This window comes from Acomys russatus, chromosome 1, assembly GCF_903995435.1.
Source record: "Acomys russatus chromosome 1, mAcoRus1.1, whole genome shotgun sequence".
Taxonomy (NCBI): Eukaryota; Metazoa; Chordata; class Mammalia; order Rodentia; family Muridae; genus Acomys; species Acomys russatus.
The window spans coordinates 31,212,324-31,237,106 of record NC_067137.1 but is presented as its reverse complement, the minus strand read 5'-3'; the positions used below and the strand labels follow the sequence as shown (position 1 = coordinate 31,237,106).

Below are 24,783 nucleotides of genomic sequence, written 5' to 3'. Positions count from 1 at the left end.
AACTAAAGGTGTATGCATTCTCAGGAGCTGGGGAGATGGCTCAGTATGTAAGGTGCTTGTCATGTAAGCAGGAGGACCTGAGTTCAAATGCCAGCACTCATGTATAACAATCCAGAGACAGGAGGATCCCTGCGGCTTGCAGACTAATTAGTGTAGCTGAATCTGAGCTCTAGGCTCAGTGACAAAATCTATCTCAAAAAGTGAGATAGAGCAATATAAGAAGGCTGCTGATGCTGACCTCTCACCTCTACATAAACGTGTACACACATGCACATAAATGTGTACACATAGGCAAGTATGCATACGGGAAGGAGCACAGGGAATTCCACTTAGAGTAGCACAAAACTTCAAATTGCAATAGTTTAAATAAGACTCAAGTTTATTTCTCTTGTATAAGTGAAGGGACTTCAGGGCTCAGATGACCCAATCCCTGCCTGTGCCCTTGCTCTGCCTTTCTTATTACATGGCATTTACTTGTGGGTCCAGACATCAAGTCCATGCCCAGCTGTCTTTTCTGCATTTCAAAGAGCCTGAAGGCAAAAAGGAAGAGGCACTCGCCCCACTTCCTTTGAGGATACGTTCAAGAAACTGAATGCACCATTTCCACTGATGTCCTACCGCGAAGAGTTCCGTTATATGCTTTCTTGCTGCTCATGGAATGCCAGAATATGAACGTTTTATCTTGCACAGAATTATGTCTGGGAGGATAGCCAACCGTCCCAGTTTGCCCTGGGCTGATGGTGTTCCTGGGATGCTGGACTTTCAGTTTAAAACTGGAATCTTTCCAGACAAAAGACAAGACTCACTCACTTAGGCAATGACTTCAGACACTGTTACTGAGAAAGCAGAAAACCCCGGTGGGTGTGTCCAGCAGTGTCTGCCCTAGAGATACCCTTCACTCTTCTAGTTGTACATAGGAGCTAGACCCTAAGTTCCAGCCCACAAGTGAAAGCTATTAAAGGTGAGAGCTCCCCTTGGGGAAAAGTTATGAAGTTAACATCACCGGTCTTTGATGGCCTTAGCTTGATTTTCTGCATCTTTTAAAAAAATTCTCTCACACAACACATCCTAATCACAGTTTCCTCTCCCTCCCTCCACCTACCCCAACTCCTCTTCCCAAGATCTACAGCTCTTCCATTTCCTTTCACAAAACAGCAGATCTCCCAGAGATTATCAGCCAGACATAGCATAACAAGATACAATAAAATGAGGCACAAACCCTCATATCAAATCTGATTGAGGCAACTGAATAGGAGGAAAAGGGTTCTAAGAGCAGGCAAAGGAGTCAGAGACATTCGACTCCCACCATGCCGCAAACCCACCAACCTAACGACTTTAACATATATTTGATTTTCTGCCTCTTTCTCTGCAGTCTCTGAAACATCCACCCACCATCTATCATCCGTCATCCTGTTCAGCATCTGTAATGGATTCTGAAGGCACTGACACTAATGGCATCAGATAGTTCTTGCCCTCAACGAGCTCACGAGTCAACACAAAAGACTCCAATGAAAAAATGCACAGTGGTACAGGAGTGTGACTTTGATGAATTCTGTAGGAAGTGTAACGGAGAGGAGCAGAGAAAATGGCTACATCTGTTCCATGAGGACATCAATTGCTTTCCTCATAAATGGGACAGAATATTTCCATAAACAACACACTGCAGACACTGTTACTGAGAAAGCAGAAAACCCTGTTGGGTGTGTTCAGCAGTGTCTGCCCTAGAGATACCCTTCACTCTTCTAGTTGTACATAGGAGCTGGGGGGGGGGATATTTATTTAAAAATTTCTATTTTTATCTATGTGTGTGCACATGTCTGTATTAGTTTGTGTGTACCACATGTGTGCAAGTGCCTTTGAGCTAGAGGGTGTTGAGTCTTCTGGAACTGGAGTAACAGACGGTTGTGTGTCTCCTGACCAAGGTGTTGGAAAAACAACAACACCCACCACAATAACAAAAATAAACCCTGGGTCCTCTGCAAGAGCAGTAAGTGTTCTTTATGGATGATTATCAGTAGTCATCCATCACGATTTATCCAGCCCTGGAAAGGTTTATCTTAGCTCATGGCTTCAAAGGTCTCAGTCCACAGCCTTTGGCTTCTTTGATCCTGGGTCCATAGCGAGGCTGAATATCATGATGGCTGGAGCATGTTGAGGAGTAGTATGTTCATCTCATAGACACTAGGACACACAGAGTAAAGGAGGTACCGGGGTCAGGTGAAACCTTCAATTTGCAGCCCACAGTGACTTCCTTTTGCCATCTAGGAACAATCGTTGACGTTTCCACCACTTGCCAAAATAGCACCATGTGGGAAGGATTGTAAGCTTTGTCCCAGGTGAAAGCAGTCTTGGCGGGCTATATACCTTTTGGAAACACCACAGATAGTCTGAATGGAGCCATCCTGGGTCTGAAATTCAGGCAGTGAACTGGGGTACTCCAGCCTGGCTATTGTGTTTCTAATTGACACTGATGGGGGCAGGGATCCTGAGCCAGACCAGCCATTGCAGGCCCGAGAGAGATGCAGGCACAGGCAGAACAAAGAGGAGAAGGCTGCAGTTTTTGGAGCAGGATCGCATGTGGATTTGGGGAGAGACCAGCTTACAAGCCAGACCAGCGTGCAGGCCAGACACACCTGGGGATCCGTCCTGTGCAACAGATACCAGAAGATTTACTCTTGTTTCCCTTTAATCCCTTTTTCCTTCTTGTACAGGATTGTTGGATTGTATAATAAAGTCTAATTGTTAAGAAACAGAGCCAACAGCACCATAAATTGGAGACCAGGGGCTAAAAACCTGGCCCCCAGGAGACATGTTCTAATCCAACTGTAACATCCACCACGGGCCCCCAAAGGATTACTGCTTTTCATTATGCAAACTGTACTGAGTTCACCTCCTGGAGTCCCCCAGAGAGTCTGAAAATTTCCAGTATTATTCAAAAGTCCAAGTCCAAAGTGTTTTCTGAGACTTGAGAAAAGCCTTTCACTGTGACTCCCTGTAAAGGAAAGGAGCAAGTCTTGATTGTAAGGTACACAAGCACAGGGTAAACACACTCATTTCAAAATGGAGGACCGAGAAGATGCCTCCAACCAAGGATCAGACCACACGAAATCCTGCAGATTCATGTCTATCATCCAGGGCATGTGGACTGATTCTGTGAGCTCCTGAGTACTTCTGGAAGGTTCCACCTCTATGGCCTGGATGCTTATGGCCCAAATGGTCTTTTCTTGAGCTGACTCTGCTTATTGCCTATGACTTTCCTTGGCAGTTGTTCCATTTGTTTGGCATCTTCAACATCTCGTCATCTCTATGGTAGGTGCATGACCTAGTCTTCATCCTGTATCCATTGTCCTCTCAATGGATTCCCTGTGGGGACTCTGACCCAGCCATATATTGTTTGGCCCCCTAACCGGTTGCTCCTCGAAATCTTGGTGGATACCTCTACGATCAGAAGGCTGTGGCGTTTTCAGATGCTTACAAAAGCAGCTCCACATGAGTCCAGTCTTTCCACCCACATTTTATCAGCATTCTAATATCTTCAAATCTCCACAAAATACCACATTAAGCTACATTTACAGTGGTCTCAAACATTTTTAAGCCCTGTCTCTAACCTCTTCCAAATTCTCCCCTCCACAAACCATTTACAAAGTCCTAAGAACCACACAGTCAGGTTTAGTCACAGCCATGACCTTGCTCCTAGCACAATTTTTGCACAAGTTGTTACTTCTTGTAATTTCTGTACAAAAATCCTTGGCACAAATGAATTAATGGGGAATGATTATTTCAGCTCACACTTCATTGTTCTGTGAGTGTGCTTAGGAGCAGGAAGCAGAGAGAAAGAGAGGAAGGAATTGGGGATGTCCTCCTATCCCCAAGACCCTGAACCCATCCTATAAGCTTTATCACCTATTATATTAGCAAGTCTTGGGACCCAACATTCAGTGCATAAAACTCAGGGGGACAGTTCATATTCACACCATAGCAGTGAGTGAGAGAAAGCCATTTTGGATGAGCGACCCTGAGTTTTACTTTGTTTTCTAAAAATTAAATTTTATTTTATTTATTCATTTTCCATTCTGATTCTAGCACCGCCCTCCCTCCTCTCCTCCTGGTCTCACCTTCCCTCCCTCTTCCTGTACTTCCTTCCTTACTCCTCAGAAAAAGGGAGGCCCTCCCACATTAAGTGACATGAGGACTGAGCGCATCCTCTTTCCCTGTGGCCTGGCAAGGCAGCTCTGCCAGGAGAAAGTGATCAAAAAAGCAAGCAACAGAGTCCATGTTAGAGACAGCCCCTGCTCACCTCACTGGGAAACCCACATGAAGACTAAGCTGCCCGTCAGTTACATATGTGTAGGAGGCCTAGGTGCAGTTCATGGTTGGTGCTTCAGTCTCCATAAGCTCCCTTGGGCCAAGGTTATTTGACTCTGTTGGTCTTCTTGTGGAGTTCTTGTCCCCTCCGATCCTTCTATTGATACCCCTGACATTTTTTTCTTTAAGTATAGACAGGAAACATTAAGGAACAGCATTAAGCACTGACAAGGCCAAGACTCAGAGCTCTGGAGTCCGAAGGCTGATGATGGGATGAGTAATGCAGAGAGAAAGATGTAAAAAGCTGGAGAGGTGATGAGAAATCAACTGGTATCCACTGAAAGGCCACTCACTTAGGGTGTTTTCATGGCCTTACTTGTCAAAGTCCTTGTTTAGTTAAGTGGGTAAAGAATCCCTACCAGGGAATGCAGGGAATACTGTGCTCTTCAGGACTCACCTTGGCTGGCTCTATGGGGCCCTTAAAGGGTGTCCCTCCATACCCAAAGAAGGGTGTATTCCTTTGTGCCTAGAGACTTGAGCCATATTCTGTCACAAGATTCTTTCATTAATAATTTATAAACTGTCTCCTTTTATCTATAGAAGTATAAAGCTTTTAGAGCTGGCAAAGACCATGAATATCATATGGCCCAAGCCCAAAGCTAGCCAGGAAGAAATACTGCTGAGCTTGTCAGAGGCGGAGGAGAGTTGGACTTCAAGTCTTTGTACCTTTAAGAACAAAACTTTAAGGTATGCTCAATGAAACAACAACAACAACAAACAATGACAACAACAGAACTATAACATAAGACACCAGGTAAATACACCATAGTTTCATGAAAGAGGCATCAGCATCATTGAAATAATATGGAACAAGAACACTTCAGCTAATTAAGTGCTAAATTTAATTTATATAAATTTAGTTCTGAGCTTCCCAGCAACCAAGCGAAACGAGAGTTGTGATGGCTCATGTTTCCTTTCTACCTGGCAAAAGGCAGCATAGAAACAAAAGATTTAAGTACCCATGAGGAGCAGATGGAACTTGTGGGCTCCCTGACAGAGCCTTCAGTCAATCACTGCACAAACATGAAGAGCCTACATGCCTGAAATGTGGTTGCCAAGGAGCTCCTTAGCTAGTGGGGGACAACAGTTAAAAGCCAGCGTGTGAGGGGCTGTGCAGTGGGGAAGCACAGGGTGCTGAGGTTGGGGGGAGAGGAGATTCATAACCCACGAGGGGGGCGGAACCTCCCAGGGGATCTTAATTGTTAATGGAGTCCCACCAACCATCTGTGCTGCAACGAAGGTACCTGGGAATAGAGAACCAATTGTGAGGGGGGCAGACCTGAAGAGCCTGGTGGCTTGGGGGAGGTGTTTTCTGCACTCACATTGGCCACAGTGGCACTCACACTGCAGGGTAAAGAGTGGCGATGAGCAAGGCACCAACTTGACACATGTTGCCCATTGTTACCAATACACACGCCCTCTCTGTCCTGCTGCCTGAGATGAGGACATCTTCACCCTCACTTGCAGACCTGTCCCTGTTTCATACAGGAACAAAGGTGGACCACTAGTCTCTTACCTTTAGGGGTGGTGCCCAATTTTTCTGTCATTTGGACTTTGGAAATGAAAAATCAAGGAGAGGTTTGGGTAGGCAGAGGAAGGATGTGAGGATGTGAGTTGATGGTAGTATCTGGAGAGAGAGGGGGGGGGAGAGACAGAGAAAGAGAGAGAGAGATTGAGAAATTGATTGATTTAATTTTCATGAGCAAATGTGCTTTCTTGTTTATTATTTCATGTACTTTACTTGATGAAGGAATTTCCCTTTCAGGTGACACACCACAACTGCAGGACTGTGTGGCTCCTCACAGGATTCAGGAGGATAACAATGGCTGACCCACTGCCTCAGACCGGTGGCCCCTTACACGCCCTGCACTAGATGCTCACAGTGAGTCTCACACCCCTTACATTCCCTGCACTAGATGCTCACAGTGAGGCTCACACCCCTTACACGCCCTGCACTAGATGCTCACAGTGAGGGTCACACCCCTTACATTCCCTGCACTAGATGCTCACAGTGAGGCTCACACCCCTTACACGCTCTGCACTAGATGCTCACAGTGAGGCTCATACCCCTTACACGCCCTGCACTAGATGCTCACAGTGAGGCTCACACCCCTTACACGCCCTGCACTAGATGCTCACAGTGAGGCTCACACTCCTTACACGCCCTGCTCTAGATGCTCACAGTGAGGCTCACACCCCTTACACGCCCTGCTCTAGATGCTCACAGTGAGGGTCACACCCCTTACACGCCCTGCAGTAGATGCTCACAGTGAGACTCACGCTTTCTGTGCCTGGCTCCTTCTCTTCTGTTCACCCTCGCCACCCAGATCTCAGGATAAGGATCCACAGCCCACTCTGCACTGCAGACGCCTTCTGCAGACCACAGACTGACGATCTGCGCTTGTCCTTCTTAGGCAAACAAGGCTGGATTTGCAGGATAAACTGAGTGCTTTAGAAATTCTCCAGTAGCTAACTGCTGGGGGAGATCCGGGATTATTGATTCCATGACGCTGATAAAATGTAAACGTTTAGAATTAATTTAGATCTTAGGTTAAAGACGATGAATTGTTTATGAAAATTACCTACCACAGACACCTGCAAACATCAGAGTAGACAAATGCCTTGGGTCTTCTGTGATGTGAGAGGGGCAGGCCTGAGGGAATCAAACGATGAAGGTGAAAGGGGCAGAGGTCCAAATAGGCCTCTACAGTGGCCTGCAACTTCGTTTTGTCTTCTGTGAACCAGAGTGTTCAGGGGCTTCTGCCCACTGCTTGCGACCCTCTTCTCTGGGCCAGACCTCCTGCGAAGATGCAGGCTTCAGGGGCTAGTAAGATGGCTCAGTGGGTAAAGACACCTCCCACCAAGCCTGACACTCTGCATTCAATCCACAGCATCTCAATGATGGAAACAGGGGACCAACCACTGAAAGTTGTCCTCTGAGTCCCTCCTTTCATGTGCCAACATGTGAACGCACCCACACATATAGATACAGATAAATAAAAAGTAATAAAAATAAATAAGGAACACGGTTCACCTTTTTGACTCAATTTAGGGTTTGATGGACAAAGGGCAGTTACGGAGCCCACAGACACCATAGGGCCCTTCCATGAGATCAGAAAAGTATCTTTCTTCTTTTGTCCCCATCCTTCTTGTCTCCATGGTAAAGGTGCCTGCTTTGGCTAGGTGTCTGAGGTGACTGTCATCAAGTCTGGGTTAGGGGCAGCCAGCAAAGCTTCTGATGTCTGGTGGGAACCTTGAGAACACTGGGCGCCCACACTCTGAGCAGCTGGCCTTGAGGAAGGGTTGCGTGTCTGCACAACTTAAAAATCTGCAGTTTGGGGGCGGGAGGGGGAGCGCGGGGGGGGGGGTGAGTCCCCGCGCGCGCCTCATTTCTCTTCCGGGCTGTTGATTGTGTTTTCACTCGGTGCCAGTGCGGGTAGGCCAGGCGTGTCTTCTGGACCACTCGCTGCCCTTGCAGAGGTTATTAATTCAACCCCAACTGGAGCCGTCTCTGGATGACTCCCTCTCCCCTTCCTGGCTCTCCACTCATGCAGTTCCTTTCCTTTCTCCACACGCAGAGCATATGTTTGGTGCATATGTCCAGCCATCTCTTCTGACTTGGTAAGTCGAGGAAAGGAACAAACCAACTTGTTCCTGTGTATGAGTCTTCAGGGAGCGGGTGGTGGCAAACAGTGGCAGAAAGGGGGTCGTTTTCTCCTTCGCACTTTGTTGTAAAACAAGTTGGGGCCTCGTGACAGCTCAAGAAAACCCCGGCAGTTTTGCAAAGTGTTGCTTTGGACACGACTTTCGAGAGTCATTTTGCTCAGGCCACGCGAGAGGTTATTTTTCTTCTGCCCTACTGCGGTTCTCTCCCTGGCGTGCTCTAGGTGGGAGGCGAAGGACGTGAGGCTTGGGATGTGACCTTGGCCTCCCTCTGGGGCAGGGCGGGACACTCCTGAGGTGACTCGGCAGTAGGGCCTGGACCGATATGCCGGTCTTGCACTGCTGTGTCTGGGTCCAAACATCCGTGCGTGGGGCTCGCCGTGGGACCCCCTCAGTCCCCAGCGGTCCGCGTGGGTGCGAGCGGCGCGCCCTGGGCCGGGGAAACCCAGTGGGAGAGATGGACGCCAGGCAGCAGGAGGAGCGGAGGGCAGAGGGGCGTTGACTGAGAAACTGGCCCCGCCCGGTCCCGCCCGCCTCTCTAGGCACCCTGCTTCGGCCGGGCGGGATCCGCGGACTCTACGACTCACGCGGGCTATGCCGCTCTCCTGCCGCCGCGGCGGCCGCGGTGCCGGGCCGCGCGGCGAGACCGAATCCCTGCAGCGCGGGCAGGCGGCGTCGCAGAGCCCAGCCATCCAGACGCGCCAGGACTCCCAACTCCTGCAGGTACCTGCTACGGTCTCCACCTCCCTGCGCCCGTGGCACTTCTCCATGAGACCCCTCAACTTTATTCTACCTTCCCCCACCTTTTGCTGTTCCAGTCTCAGGTGGCTTAGGTCGCAGGTGCACGACTTCACAGGTCTCTGTTGCTTAGGGACTTTGCATCTAGCCGGGCGCCTGGTTTGCGGCTTCAGTCCGGGAGCCGGTAACCCGCCGTCGCTGGATCCTCGGCTCTGCCTGTTGCGCGAGCTGCAGACTACCCAAACCGAGTGTGGGTCTCTTTGGGCACCTGGGGAAGGCAGCTAGGATCAGCTTTTGGGGCAGGAGGTTAAGTGGAGGACCGACTGGAGACTGGAGAACGGGTGAACCAGGGAAAGGCGGCACCTCGCGTGGGGGCATCCCCGGGGCGTTTCCTAAGCCGGGAAGCCCTTCCTTTCCTTTCTTCGGAGGAGGCGCTTTCCTGGCAAATGTTAGTATTTCCCCGGCCGCCTGCTCCGCCTTCTCTACCATATCTCCCCCTCCCCTCTGCCCTGCAGTATTGCAAGGCGCCCCACGACAGTTGCAGGCAAGAGAGTACCCAGGGCGCTTGCCCTGGTGCGGCGCTGCGCCCGGGGACAGTCAGCGCGCGCTAGGTGGGGCGGATTGGGGCTCACTGGGCCCTTGTGGAATGGTCCCCAGACTCTCTGCACTTGAATCTGCAGTAGTGGCGCGAGGTGGGTCCGCAGAGTCTGGAGCTCTAATTTCTTTTCATTCTCGCTGGTGGCTCCAGTCAGACCTCAGGGGGGCCCTGGAACGAACTAGACCTGCCGGCAGGGGCCGCGGCGAGCCTGACCGGGACGCCTTTCGCATTGCAGAGCTTGTGTCCCCTTGCGCCTCTCTCTTCCCCATCCCAAGCCTTCTAGTCAGATTTAGGATAGGAGCACCTTATACGACCTTGGTTCCTCCTTTACATCTGTCTCGTCTGGAGAGACCAAGGTGATAGCTTAATTTTAGCGGCTTTGGCAAGGACAGAATTCTGCCGAAAATTCTGTCGAACCTGTGAGAGTGACTTGGGGGGCCCTGGTGCTTAAGGAGAGGACGTGTGTGTGTGTGTGTGTGTGTGTGTGTTCCTTTTGGGAGAGTGGATTTGTGGTTCTTCCAAGCTGTTGGGTTTTCTCTCACTGAGTCTGCTGAAGGCTGTGAGACCGGTGAGAGGGGAAACTCTATTAGAAACCTTCCCACTCTTTGCATATATTTGTTTACACTATTTGCATAACCATCAGTGTAGGCCCATGTGTTACTGCTCTAGACTCCTTGCAAATACCCTCTCAGGTAAACAGGAAGCAAGCCTTTGCCTCCTGCCAAGGTACTGGTTTGCAAGAGTATCTGCTGAGTCTGGGTCCATAGCTCTTTGAGGAGACCGATTCCTTTGGTGTGCGCTTGGCTAGCAATAGTGAAAGATGCCAGAGTTAGCCTTGCTCTTTTCCTTCCTCACAGTTGTCTTCCCTCTCCTCTTACACTGTTTGTCATTTCAGGACTAGCAGTAGCCAGTGTTGGGATGAGGAGGAGAAGGTTATGCTGAAACAAATAGGGCCTCTTGAGTCGAAAGCATGGTGTGCACACACATGCTAAGGGTTTTGTGTGGGAGCCCACAATGCCTACACACAGCCATGAATGAAGGCAGCCTAGCTGTGTGGTTTGCTTGGGTTTGCCTAGGAGATCAAGTCAGGGAGTCCAAACTGTCTTGGACTTGTTCAGAAATGTTAAAATTCTAAAAACCCCAAGTATGGAATTGGTGTCCCAGCTCTTTTCTGATAAATTACTCACAGAGCAACTTGAAAGTGCATTCAGCTTACAATTCCAGTGCATCGTGGCAGCCCCCAGCTTGAGAGAACTGGTCACATTGTATTCGCAGTCAAGAGCAAAGAGGGATGGATTACTAGCCACAAGTCCAGGGAATGGTGCTGCCCAAGGTGGACAGGTCAACTCACATCAATAAATGTAACTGAGACAATGCTTCACAGACATTCTTAGAGGCCCATCTCCCCGGGTGAGTCCAGACTGTGTCAAATTGACAGTTAAAAGTAACCATCACATTTGGAGTTGCCAGCAAATCCCCAACCAAGGGTTTCCCTCTCCTCTTTTTTCTTGGGAAATGGCAAAAAGGCGTTTCCTGTTTTTGACTGATGAAGTGTTCTGTGCACCGTAATCCTTTACAGACACAGCATGGCCTCTCTCTCTTCTTCCACAGATTCCAGTCTGCTCTTAACGCGGCATGCGGTATTGGAATGTGTGTCTGCTTGGAGAAAGTAGGTACCATAGAGCTTTCCTCCTCTTTCTTTTAAAATAGATAATATTTATTGGCTGTGTGCAGTATGGGCTGGGTACCCTGCTCGGTGCTTTTCTGGGGATTGCCCCATGCGGAGATGTAAGGCTTACACTCTTCATTTCACTGCAGCATTGATGGAGGAGCTTGCAGTGACCAGAGCTCTCTAGGTGCTTCGGGAGTCTTGACGGAGGCCAACCAGAGGGTGGCCTGACGTTTCCCTAGGAGGGAAGGATTGCTGTCTATGTAGGTCCAGGCAGAGGGATAGATGGGTCTTAGGATTACTTCTGTTTTTCAGACACCAGGGTAGTGGATCCTTACGTCACTAGTAAGACATATCTTTTCTAAAACCCTTTTTAAATTTTGAGGCAGGGTCACGTGTACCCCAGGCTAGTCTCTGACTCATTATATAGTCAAAAGATGACCTTGAACTTATGACTGACCTCTGAGTACTGGAATTTCAGATGCATGATCCATGCCTGGTTTATACTGTGCTGGGGGAATCTACCCAGGGCTTCCTGTATGCTGGGCGAACACTCCACTAACTGCACTACAGCGTCTTCCCTCTTATGTGAAATATCTACAAGAAGGCATCAAAGACTTACCAACCCTGATAGATGGTTCTTTGTGGCTCCTTGACATAGGTCACTTCTCTGCATCTTTTCTGCTTGGCTACAAAGACTTAGATTGCTAATATTGGTATCTTGTACTAAGTGCCAAATACTAACTTTTTTTCTTTTTTAAACATGGCTTGACTCATTTATTTCTGAGGATAACCACAGGAGATAGGCTTTAATCATTGCCCTGTTTCAGTTCAGTACAAAGAGACAAGGCCACCCAGGGAGGAAAATGTAAAGGCAGAAGTCTGACTCCTGCAGTCTGCCTGCAGAGCCCCTGTGAGTCTCCACACCCTATGTGTGGTCCTGTGGCTCCAATTCTGTGTCTTCTCTGTAGTGGAATTTTGGACTGAGTTTGGTGAAGGGACTGGGGGAGGAGGCCCAAATTTATCAAGTGCTTGTGTGTTCTGTGTCTCAACCTTAAGAGGAAGCTTGAAGACTAGAATTTAATTTTTATTTTTTGTAAATATTTATTTATTTATTACATACACAGTGTTCTGCCTCCTTATACACCTGTACATCAGAAGAGGATACCAGATCTTATAATAGATGGTTGTTAGCCTTCATATGGTTGCTGGGAATTGAACTCAGGATCCCTGGAAGAGCAGAAGTGCTCTTAACCACTGAGCCATCTCTCCAGCCCCGAAGACTAGAATTTAAAAGCTCAGCTGATGCTTAAAAGAACTAGGACCTGAGTCATATTATGGCAAGAGAATAGAGACTGGTGAAAACATACCAAAATTAATAGACAAAGTCAGGCAGTGGTAGTGCATGCTGAATGCCTTTAATCCCAGCACTCAGGAGGCAGAGGGAGGCAGAACTCTATAAGTTTGAGGTCAGCCTGGTCTGCTGAATGAGATCGAGGACATCCAAGGCTTCACAGAGAAACCCTGTTTTAACCACTACCACCGCTGCTGCTTCCGCCGCCACCACCACCAAAACATAACAAAACAAACAACAAGAAAAAGATAGAATTTAAAAGCTTTTGTCTTTTCCAGCCTGCTTCTCACTGGTCTCTGCTTGGCTGATTTGAAAGGAAAAGAAGGAAGGCAGAAACTAAAAATCACCAACTAGACAAACATCATGGTGGTTTCCAGATAATACATGAGAAACTGAGAAAACTCGAAGAGAATACTTCATCCCTGACTTAAATTCATTAAATTCAGTACGCTGGGCACTGAGGGCAGGTGGCATCTGAGATGTGACCTTTGTGGATCTGGGTACTGAGGAGAAACACAGGCTGAGCAACTTAGATGCTACCTGTGTGATACCTGGGCGCAGCCACGTGGACACATGCCCTAACTTTACCCAGCTTTGTCTCATGGAGGCCTGGGGGCATCTTGAGTATGGTAATTCACAGCGGGGCAGGGCTGGGAGGATGGCGGGATAAGCCTCCAGTGTGGACATAGCCAGGTCCATCCTGATTCTCAAGCCACTATCTTTCAGCCCAACTTCTTTCTCATCTCCAATGGGGAGGTGCCTCCAATGGAGGCAGCTGAGTCAGAATTTTATTCTGAAGCCGACGTTTTTCTTTCTCTGTCTTCTCTTTTCTGAGACAGGGTCTAAAGTATCTTGGGCTGACCTCTAACCTGCTGTGTAGCTGATGGTAAGTTTAAGGTCTTGAACTTCCTGCTTCCCCTTCCCGAGTGCTGGGGTGATAGGTGCACACCACTATGGCACCAATGCAGAAGTCAGGCGCAGACTTAGGGCTCTGTGTATGCTAGGCAAGTACTCCTTCAGCTGAGCAACAGTGCCAGCTTTGAAGTTGATTTTTCAATTCTGACCTTGGTCTGGTGCTAAGTGGGCACAATAGAAGTGGAAGAAGAGAAAGTGTTTTTGATGTTATTTTACTTTGTCATGGGGCTGTTATTGCAGGATGCAAGGTGGGAATAGGAATTAGGCTGAGCGCAGTAAAATGCTTAGAACGTGTAATGAAATAAAAAAGCTGGTTGGGACCTTCTAATTCTTGATTCTATTTTTTTTTTGACACCATCTTTTGAAACTTAGAAGGATGAGCACATTATAAAAAGTCATCTTTAGTAAAGGTAGTTACTAGCCAAGATTGGAGCATTTTTCTTCTTTGTTTGGGGCTGGGGTTGTCTCACTTTCTTTGGAATCCTGCAGAGCCTTGGATCATGGATTTTCTTGGAGGAGATATGGTATAAATATTGTCTTTAATTACACGAGTGTTGAATGATAAAGGCTTCTGGTCGGCTTGCTTTTAGCCAGCAGTTGAGCAATCAGTGTTTATAGCAGCTGGCTTCAGTGAGCTTGGGAACTTTCCAGATGAATGAAATGTCCTGTTTACTGTCAGCAGAGCACCTACTAGATGCTCATTAAAGCTAATAATTAACATGTGGAGTCAGAGATCTGCTCTACAAGAACTTGAGTGCCTTTCTGGTAATATATACTGTGGTAGCAGCTGGGCATACTGTGGGTACACTGTGACAGATATGGAAGAGAGGAGGTAGGTGCATGTATGTGTGTGTGTGTGTGCACGTGGGGGAGAGACAGACATTAAGCTGTTTTGATGAGACCAACACACAATGGATGGCAATTTGTTACCAGTTTGAATGTTATTCTCATTCAAAACCCCCATGGAAACACTTGGAAGTACTGTTTAACTAAATATCTGGGCATCTAGTAACCCAGCCAAGTTGCCACATAAAACTAAACCTACCATTCATGTATGTTTAGCAAAGTATGCTAACCTGAAGGTCAATAGTGAACGTCACCATTATTTTGCTGTTCCTTAAAGAAAGAATTCTCACTGATCCATTTAAAGCTATAGGTAATAAGAGTGAGCTAGGACCGTATAATCGAAATTTATACAAAGAATCCATTTAATCCTTTTGCTTTTTTAAGCCCCACCCCACCCCTTCCCCCTTTTCCTCTTTTTCAACAGGGTCTCTCTGGGTATCCCTGGCTGCCCTGGAACTCTCTATATAAATCAGGCTGGCCTCAAACTCAGAGAGATACACCCATCTCTGCCTCCTGAGTGCTGGGATTAATGTGAGCTACCATGCCCAGTGTGTTAAGATTTTTTTTGTCAAGAAGACTTAAACCCTAGCAAGTAGTGTTTCCAAATAGAAGGCAGCCAGCAGACTGGATCTGGGAGCTTGGATATGCTTACATCTTTTTCTTTTCTTCTGCTATGGAGAAGTCTGGCTTTCTTAAACTCTGATTTATGTGCCAAGGTAAACATAAAAGTATCCTTTATGATTTATTTGAGGTAAAATTTATAAACTGGCTAAGGAGATGGGAGACTTTGTGGTTAAAGGCCGTGGTTTGTGCATTTGGACTGAGAAGATGCTTTGGCTCTGGCAAGGATGTTTCTACATTCTGGTCTGTGAAGTCAGTAAATAACACACACCACGCAGTGGTTGTCTTGTGGGTTTTCATGATGCCTTTTTAAAAATAAGTGTGCAAACTTCATGAACCCAGTGAAGAGAAGCCATTTTATTCTAAGGGATGGGTAGGAATTCGTTAAGGAAGGGTTGGAGCAAGAGGCTCCTAAGCTGAGGATTGAGTACTAAGCATTGGGAGAAGATTGTAGGAGGATGTTTGGGAGGAGCCTGAGAAGTGGGGCAAGAGCTAGGTTATGCTGTGGCTTTTAAGTCAAGTTCAAGGTGTTATGGCTTATCCAGAGGGCAGTGCGCAGATGTGAATGGGTTGGTAGGTAGGGGTTCTGATCACCTTGGTGATTCGACTTTACTTTACCAGAATAATTATTAGCTATGAGACTGTGCTCTGGGGTTGAACCTCTTTGTTTTTAAAATATATGTTTTCTGCGACAAAGTATAAAGGAATGTGTCACATAAGACAGTGTCAATTTTTTTTTTTCATGAGCTGTAGAGACAAGTTTATTATAGATACAGGCTTAAGGTGGAAACTGAGGTAAGGCTTAGAAAAAAAGATGAGCTCGCCCAACTATGAGGTATCCAGGTACCTCCTCTCTGCTTGGGTCACATAGTCACAGTCAGCCTCCAGGTAGAGGTGCTCATTTAGGAGATTGGAAAGAAATGGGAAAAAGAGCTCTCTTGGCATTCCAGGGACATTCTTAGAGTAGGACAGTGTCAATTTTTATATTTTCTTTCTGTCTGTCTTTATCTATCTATCTATCTATCTATCTATCAATCATCCTTTATCTATTTTCCTTCTTTATGAATCAGTATATCTATTTATTTTTATTATCTGTCAATTATCTATTTACCCATCCATCCATATGTGTCTATTAGTTTACCCTTGGTCTTTGCCAAAACTAAAAATCCCCCATTATTCTCAGTCCTCTCATCATCTCCTCCAATCCCATTATCCTTTGCCACCGTCTTCTGAAATTTGTAGTAGGGTACAGTATAAAGGTAAACAACCTCTAACAATCTAAGAAGAGTTGCTGGACTAGATTACAATTTTTTTTTTTTTTTTGGGAGGGAGTGTCTTTAGATGGTAAATAGCAGTCTGATGAAACTTCCTTTCTGTGCCTTGAGAGCTTTGCCCTTTAAGCCAACTCATGGACATCTTGTGATGATCCGAGAGTGAATGTCAGTCTGCTGTGTCTTTTTAGTGGCAAACACTGCATTTTTCTCAGCTCTTCTAGACTTAAATTCTGTAAGGTGTTACACATGTTTCCTCATGTTAGTTAGTGCCTAGCTTTCATATGGGATGGTAAAATGAAAAGCTTCGTATGCTCAGTTGAATTATATGATCATAACTGTTAGTGGAGCCATTGCTTTTTCCTAGTCATTTTTATCAACAGAATTAAGAGCTCTGGAGTATACTTGTAGCCTTCATCTGTCCCTTGGTGGGAACAGCTCAGAATCCATTTTCATGCAACCGTTAGATCATGAGGCCCGGCTTCAGACTGTTGAGCAAATGGTCCTCCATGTTGGGACTTGGGTATTATATGGTGTAGAAAAGAGGAAATAAGACAAAGCATCAGTTATATATATTTTTTCCTGCTGTGATAATACCACGAGTGAGAGCAGCTTACAGAAGGAAGAGTTTATTTGGTTTATGGTTCTGGAGGGGAAGTTCATAAGAGTCGGGGAGCCACGGCTCTTAAGTGGATGGAGCCAGAAGCTAATAGGTCACACTTTAAACCACAAATGTGAATCAGACGTGGATTGGGACTATGGAATTTTAAAGTCCACCCCAGTAATGTACTTCCTTTAGCGAGGCTGTACCACCTCTCCAAACAGTGTCACCAATTGTTTACCAAGTGTTCAAATACCCAAGCTCATGGGAGGGAGTTCTAATTGAAACCACTCAAAGAGGGCTACCTACTCAAGCTGCGGACGCATGCACACAAACATAGGTCTTTAAGGAGACAACAGTGCTCATGCATGTTGACTGCTGATTTGACACAAGTAGACAACCTCAAAGAGTGCAGTGCTATTTTATCCACATTTGTTTTATGAACATTGCTTTTACCACCCTGTCTTCAAGAATTTCTTTAGGAACTACTCTAGTGGGTAAATGCAGAGTGGTTGTGATTTTCCCTAGTTATTTTAAGTGGGAAGTACATAAATGTGATCCTTTGTGCAAATTAGGTTAGGAAAGCCACCACATTTTATTCTGGGGGCACCTGGGGGTTTATGTTTTCAGTATGCATGCCTGTCTCCTCTTCGGTGAAGATTTTCTTGCAGTGTGGTGGAATGGGAGGGAAATGGTCACCTGCCCAAAGGCACTTGGTAATGCTGGTTTCTGTGCTTTAGCCCTTGAGCCACCAGTGTCCCTGCTGGCTGGCAAACACAGTGCTCCTTGGATTCGCTTTGCCTTCCAGCTCTCTTCTGCCTTGTTCTCTCTTGTATGAAGAACTGGGAAACCCAAAGAGAGGTCGATGCGTGTAGGAAGTAAGTTGGAAAAGAGGACGTATGAGAATTAATTTTAATAACTCAAATGAAAAGCATTTTAAAACTTACATTGCCTGGGGAATCACATTATTTTATATTTTTTTATATTCATAAAGTGTAGAGTTAGTCATAACAGACTGGGCAAAGCAGTGGGAGACATCCCTCTAGGACAGCTTCCAGCACCTGGTGGATGTTTTGAAGTGTAAACACACACTCTCTCTTTTCTTTTTATATAATGGTGTGAATACTACACAAGCCATAGTATTAATTTTATTGTATTTTAAGAAGTAAAATTTGTTTTTCACTGCACAGAGTAGTCATTGTGGCAACATGTTACAGCAAAAGACGCTTGGCCCTCTGAGAATTTCGTGTAAATATACTGAGGATTTATGGTTTGGCAAATGCACTGTTTTCGTTTAGCAGCAATAAACATTTTTTTCTGAAACCCTTTGGAAATGCCACAGCATGTCAGGGCTCAGCCTCGGTACAGAGAGACAAGAACTTACATGATGTCTTGCATAAGACTCTCAAAATTCATGTCTTGAAATTGTAATTGGAATGTGGTGGCGCACGCCTTTAATCCCAGCACTCTGGAGGCAGAGGCAGGTGGATTTCTGTGAGTTTGAGGCCAGCCTGGTCTACAAAGAGGGTCTAGGACAGCCAAGGCTACACAGAGAAACTTTCTTGAGCTGCCTCCCCCCTGACCCCCCCAAAAGAAATTGTAATTGTGATGACATTAAGAGCATGGAGTAGCCAGGAATGGTGGTGTATGCCTTTAATCTCAGTGCTCAGGGAAGCAGAGGCAAGCAGATTGCTGTTACTTGTGAGTTCAAGGCCAGCCTGGTCTACAAAGTGAGTCCAGGACAGCCAAGGCTACACAGAGAAACCCTGTCTTAAAAACCAAACCAAACCAAACCAAACCAAGCAAGCAAACAAAAGAGCATGGAGGGACATCTAGGTTGTTTCCAGATTCTGGCTATTACAAATAAAGCTGCTGTGAACGTAGCTGAGCAAATGTCCTTGTTGCGAGGTGAAGCATCTTTCGGGTATATGCCCAGGAGTGGTACGGCTGGGTCTTGAGGTAGCACTATTCCCAATTTTCTGAGAAAGTACCAGATTGATTTCCAAAGTGGTTGTACAAGTTTGCACTCCCATCTGGAATGGAGAAGTGTCCCCTTTTCTCTACATCCTTACCAGTGTGTGCTGTCACTTGAGATTTTAATATTAGCCATTCTGATTGGTATAAGATTGAATCTCAGGGTTGTTTTGATTTGCATTTCCCTGATGACTTGTTAATGCCCCGCTGCTGCTCTGAGGAGGTCCAGGGTAGGGTCTCTGGGGTAGGATGAGGATTTGCTTCAGTTCACTTCATCTCTTGGATCGCCAGAGCTGATGGCTCAGGCAACTGAGCAGGACTGAAAGAAGAAAGAAGAAAGGGAGCCCAGGGTTTCTGCTCTAGGGACTGGCTGTACTGTGCCGGAGGAGGAGAGCTTAAACTGACCACAATTTTTCCTATAGCTGAGGCTGTAAAAGCGGCTTCTACCTAGAAACTGCAGGGTTGGGTGGGGGTCATAAAAGGAGGCTCTTTGATCTGTTGATAGGCCTCTTGGTGGAGGTCTCCAGTAAGCTAACTTAAACTTAGGCCTGCTAGCCCTAGAAGGCAGATGGTAAAGCCCTGAGTTGGCTAACTTATTTGTGAGTCTACAGGGAAATAAGAAATAAGAGAGAGATAGAAAGTAAACCATTCACACACACACACATTCAAGAGAAGAGGTGGAATGATGTTAGGCATCTTAACTTCAACTGGTTCAGCTTCCTAATTTCAAAGCTGTTTATTGTTGGTTACGGTACTTATACTTCTGAGAAAAGGGAATTACCTCATAGCCAAAAAAGGGCAATTAGCCACAAGAACAGATGGATTCTAAAATACAACAGGTTACATGTTTTAAAGCTAAACATTTCTTATCTATGTATCCATTACATAAGATCACAGTGAGTTCAGAGTGACAAAGGTTGGCAAGGCCTAAAGGTTAACAGGCTCTAAAACTTACAAGAATATATGACTTTTCAATTAGGACCGACCTAACCATACACTATCCAGCTATCTCTTAGTTCATAATGAGTGCAGGACAGTAAGTTTATCTGTCTTTCATTCTAAGAAACAGTAAATTTAAGATGACAGCATATGATGTCAGAAAGTGACAAGGTATAAGGAATTAATTTAGAACAGTTTATATATTTAGACTTTAAGGCTCGTGCTTAGTTTAGACATTTCTAGGGGGCCCCATTATATATTGGGTTCAAGGGAAGTTTAAACCAACTTGTCTATATTAGTGGTGAATACCAGGATTCGTGGTGCCATCTGTAGCGAAGGCCTAGCTGAGGCCACAAATCTGCTTCAAGTCTGTCCCCTAGTGAGACATCTGGAGGTCCACAATGATATTTATTGCAACCATAAACTCTCTAAAATTGTTTTAGAAGATCTAAAACAATTTAGCTTTTTAAACTATTTGAATCAAATCAGACCTTCCATAATCAGGGATTAATTCATCTGAACTATAAACAGTACATCCTCAACAAGATCCTGTAGGAAGTTTGCTCAATTGGAGCTGGTTAATACCCAGAAAGTGACTATTCACACTGATGCCAGATATCTTTTTCTTTCTGGTTTTTCAAGAAAGGGTTTCTTTGTGTAACCTTGTCTCTCCTGGACTCACTTTGTAGACCAGGCTGACCTTGAACGTATCTTCGTCTGCCCTGGACTTGCTTTGTAGATCAAGATAGCCTTAGACTCATATTGATTCACATGCCTCTGCCCCCTGAGTGCTGGGATTAAAGGCATGCACCACCATGCCTGGCTCTAATGCCAGATTTTAGAGAGATGGAGCAGTGCACAGTTGATGGGGTTGTCAGAGGTTGGAAGCAATTCTGAGGTGCATCACCGTATGTACCTTGTAAAATACTGGATCGCCTCCTACAAAACTCACATGCCTAATGAGCTCCTTTAACCGGATGGCCCTTGGCCATGACTAATGACATTGAGCATATTTTTAAGTGCTTCTCAGCCAATCAAGATTCCTCTGTTGAGAATTCTGTTTAGCTCTGTACCCCATTTTAAAAATTGGATTATCTTGTTTGTTGATATTTAATTTCTTGAGATCTTTATAGACTTTGGATATTAGCCCTCTGTAGGATTTAGGTGAAGGTCTTTTCCAAGTCTGTAGGCTGTCATTTTGTCCTATTGACAATGTTCTTTGGCGCTCTGACTGAAATTCACATGCCGGGGGCTTTTGGAGGTGTTGTGGGGGTCTTTGAAAGGTCATTAGGATTAGATGAAGTTGTGTGGATGGAATGCCTGTGATGACACTGGTGGGTTTGTAATGAGAGAAGGAAAGCCATGACCTTGCACGTGCACTCTGGCTCACTATGTGCAGCTGCTGCCGGGTTTGCATGCAGCCAGGTCCTCATCGGGGTGCTGCAGCACGTGCTTGGACTTCCCAGACTCACAAACTACGAGCTAAGAAAACCTCCACTCTCTATAAATTACTTGGTCTCAGGTGTTTTGATAGCAGCAGAGAGGGCACTTAGCTTAATATGACATCTTAACACGCTTGCTTGTTACAGTCCCCGGGAAAGCTGGTATGGTGTGAAAGACACTTCCCTGGCAGCCTCTGTTCCGCTAGGAGCAGGGAAGCCCTTTAAAAAATTTCTAATTTTATTATTTTTGTGCAAGTGCGTGCGTGGGGGATGGTGTTGTGTATGTATGTGTGTGGACCCAGAGATTGAAGACAGATGTCTTCCTCAATTATTTTCCACCTTGTACTTTGAGGCAGGGTCTCTCACTGAACCTGCAGCTCACTGGTTCTGCTAGAGTTCCAGAAATTCTCTTGTGCTTCCCTCCCTAGGACTGTAATTACAGGTGCTTGCTGCCACGCACAGCTTTTCATATGGGTGTTGGGATCTGCATACTGGTCCTTCTGCTTGAGAGACAGGCTCTTTGCAGATTGAACCATCCCTCCCACCCACAGTGCGCTTTTTTTTTTTTTTGTTTAAAGTAGAACATTAATTTAGTCATATTTCCACTAGACTTGTTCTACTTGTCTGCTGTGAATCAGACATTGATATCATGGGATGTCAGGGATATATATTACTGGGAAGTGGGATTCTACAAACTGGTTTGTGGAGATACCTCTTTAGCCTTGGATCTGTGTGTGCTGTGGGAAGGGAACAGGGAACGCAACGAAAGCACTTGGAAAAGGTGACGTTTTAGCTGATATCTTTAATTTAAATAAAAAAAATTGGCAGCTATTTTGCCTGCATTCATGTCGGTAATACCACTTGTGTGCCAGGGGAGGATGTCAGATCTGTTGGAACTGGAGTTAAGGATGATTGTGAGCCACCATGTGGGTACTGGGAATCAAACCCACGTCCTTTGGAAAGCAGCTAGTGCTTTTTAAAAAACTGCCCAGCCATCTCTCCAGCCCCTTCAGCTGATTTCCTAAAGACAGAAAGAAGATACCCATTAGAGGGAGTTGATTCAACAATTTGGAAACAGTGAGTGGGAGCATTCCTGGTGTAGCTGGGGATGATTGGGGCTGCAGCCAAGAGGTAGACTGCAGGATGCTGAGGCCAGAGGAGCAGGAAGTAGTGTTCTTGCTTGATGTCCAGTGAGTTTGGCCTCTTTCCTGATGTTGAAAATGTACAGAGGAGATGGGAAAAGCCCTGTGGCCACATGACAAGAGGGTGTGGGCGGGAGCGAGAACATGATGACGTCACTTGCTTAGCTACTGATTTGAGAGGCATTGGAGAGAGGCCTCTGTTCCCTGATGTGTGAAATTACACACACACACACACACACACACACACACACACACACACACACACACAATCCTCATACAGTATTTTTTGCTCTAAGATAAGGAATAGAGGATTCTTGGAGAGGGTTGGCCATGTAACTGCGTCCTCTTGACCCAGTTTCTTGGGAGTAGATATTCGTCCCTATTTAAATGTTTCTAGATGGATGCTAACAGCTGGGGTGTCCTTTGACATTCCTGCAGCTTGTGCTATCGTATAGGCAGGTAGGATGAGCTCAGCTAGCCACCTGCTTTGTGACTTTCAGTTTTTGTCAGGAGGGTCCCAGCTCCTGTTTGTTCCAAGTGAGGTGCCTTCCCTTCTTTGATTCCAGAAACATCCCAGAACCTTTTGGGGGAAAATCATGTTTGTGTTGGTTCATCACAACAAGTTCCTGTTACATATGCCCAAAGATCCACAAAAGATGTAGGAGATATGTGACGCCTATTTTACACCATTTAAAAGACTCGTTTTATAGATTTTCCCCACTGAGTTGAAAAGGGATCAGGGTGAAACTGAAGATCATTATTTGCAGAAAAGAAGCCAGGGATACCTGGAATGTACTGAGAGAACAAAGTCCCTAAGGATCAACCCTGATGTTGTTCCCCAGGCTTAGTCCCCAGGGACTTCTCCTGTGTGTGCCTGGTGTCTTTCATATTAGCATCAGATTTGTGGGAGAAGTGCTTATGTTAGAACTCCAGTTCTTATTTAGATGACTCTTAGGGTCCTTGTAATATTTAGTGATAAAAATAGTAGACATTGGGGCTAGAGAGATAGCTCAGAGGTTAAGAGCATTGTTTGTTCTTCCAAAGGTCCTGAGTTCAATTCCCAGCAACTACATGGTGGCTCACAACCATCTATAATGAGATCAGTGTCCTCTTCTGGTGAGAAGTCACACATGGGAGCAGAATACTGTATAAATAATTAATAAATGAATCTTAAAAAAAGTAAACTTTGATACAAGACTTGAAGTGCACCAGACATTGGTATAAATCTGATGTACACATTAATCTATTTAGTCATGCTTGATTGTAGGTACTATTATCTTATAGTCACTATTGTCTCTCCCCTATCAGTAGTTATCTGTGTTAAAATATTTTTATTATTGATATGTTAATTATCTGTGTGCCTATGTATCTATATGTAAGGGTTAAAATTGATTGTAAACTTGACAAGATCTAGGCCAGTGCTTCTCAACCTTCCTAATGCTTTGACATTTTAATGGACTTTAATACAGTTCCTCATGTTGTGGTGACCCCCAACCATATAATAATAATAATAATAATAATAATAATAATAATAATAATAATAATAATAACAACAACAACAACAACAACAACAACAACAACAACAACAACTACTACTACTATATTATTATTATTATAGACAGGGTTTCTGTGTTATCTTGACTGTCCTGGACTCCCTTTGTAGACCAGGCCTGCCTCGAAGTCACATTGACCTGCCTTCCTCTGCCTCCAGAGTGCTGGGATTCAAACTTTTAAGGCAAAATAAACCCTTTCCCTAAGTTGCTTTGGTCAGGTAATTTATTGTAGCCATGAGAGAAGTAACTAATGTTACGTCTATCAGTCTATTGATATCAATCAATCAATCTATCTATCTATCTCTGTCTATCATCTATCAATCTGTTTATCATCTATTTACCATCTATCATCTATGATATTTATCTATCCATCTATCTTTCATCTATCTACCTTCCATCAATCTGTTGGTCATCTACTTACCATCTTGTCTGTCTGTCTATGTATCTAAGTATCTCTCTATCTCTCTATCTGTCTATGGAAATCTCAGCCGTACTGTGGGGAAGCAGGTGACTGGGATTCTCGTGCCAGCTGACTGGTTACAGGGTCTTGCTCCCCCTGCTTTGAGTCAAATGCCTCCCTCTCCTGGATGGGGATGCTTTTTATCCTTGTTAGTCTTGGTTTGCTCATTTGTAGAACAGGAATGACAATAGAAACGTTTAGCTTGCACAAGGCAGCATCCAGCAAAGTAATTCACGCAGTGCTTGGCACAAAGTAAGCCGCGTATACATAGGCTTTTAGAAACACTGTTCGGTGACACACTGTTAGATGGCTACCTGCACTCACTTACTGCAATGGTACAGAATTTCTCTGTGTTGGCCCCTAGTATTTTGTAGACATTTTGTAGAGTCTCACATAAACAGTTGTGCAGTGCACTCATTTATGGAGATGAAGTTGGTTTGTTTTAGGGACAAGAACTTTAGGGACAAGCCATAGCAGGAAAGGCAGAATGATGTCTCCTCCCATTCCCTTCCCTGAGCCTGGTATTCAGTGGGCTCTGGCCTCATTTATTCTCTTCTGGACCCATTAACCTATGTGCATTTGTGTAGTCACATGTACACACGTGTGGAGGTTGGAGGTCACCCTTGAGTGTC

At 45.4% G+C, this 24,783-nt stretch overlaps 1 protein-coding gene across 1 annotated transcript in view; it reads left to right on the top strand.

Moving 5' to 3' along the window:
• The first annotated feature begins 8,594 nt into the window (after positions 1-8,594).
• The window catches only part of Kcns3 (potassium voltage-gated channel modifier subfamily S member 3), a 54,481-nt gene continuing 38,292 nt past the window's right edge, over positions 8,595-24,783 (top strand). The window contains exon 1 of the mRNA XM_051143432.1: positions 8,595-8,751. The gene's annotated coding sequence lies outside the window, so the exon portion shown is untranslated. The remainder of the gene's footprint in view (positions 8,752-24,783) is intronic.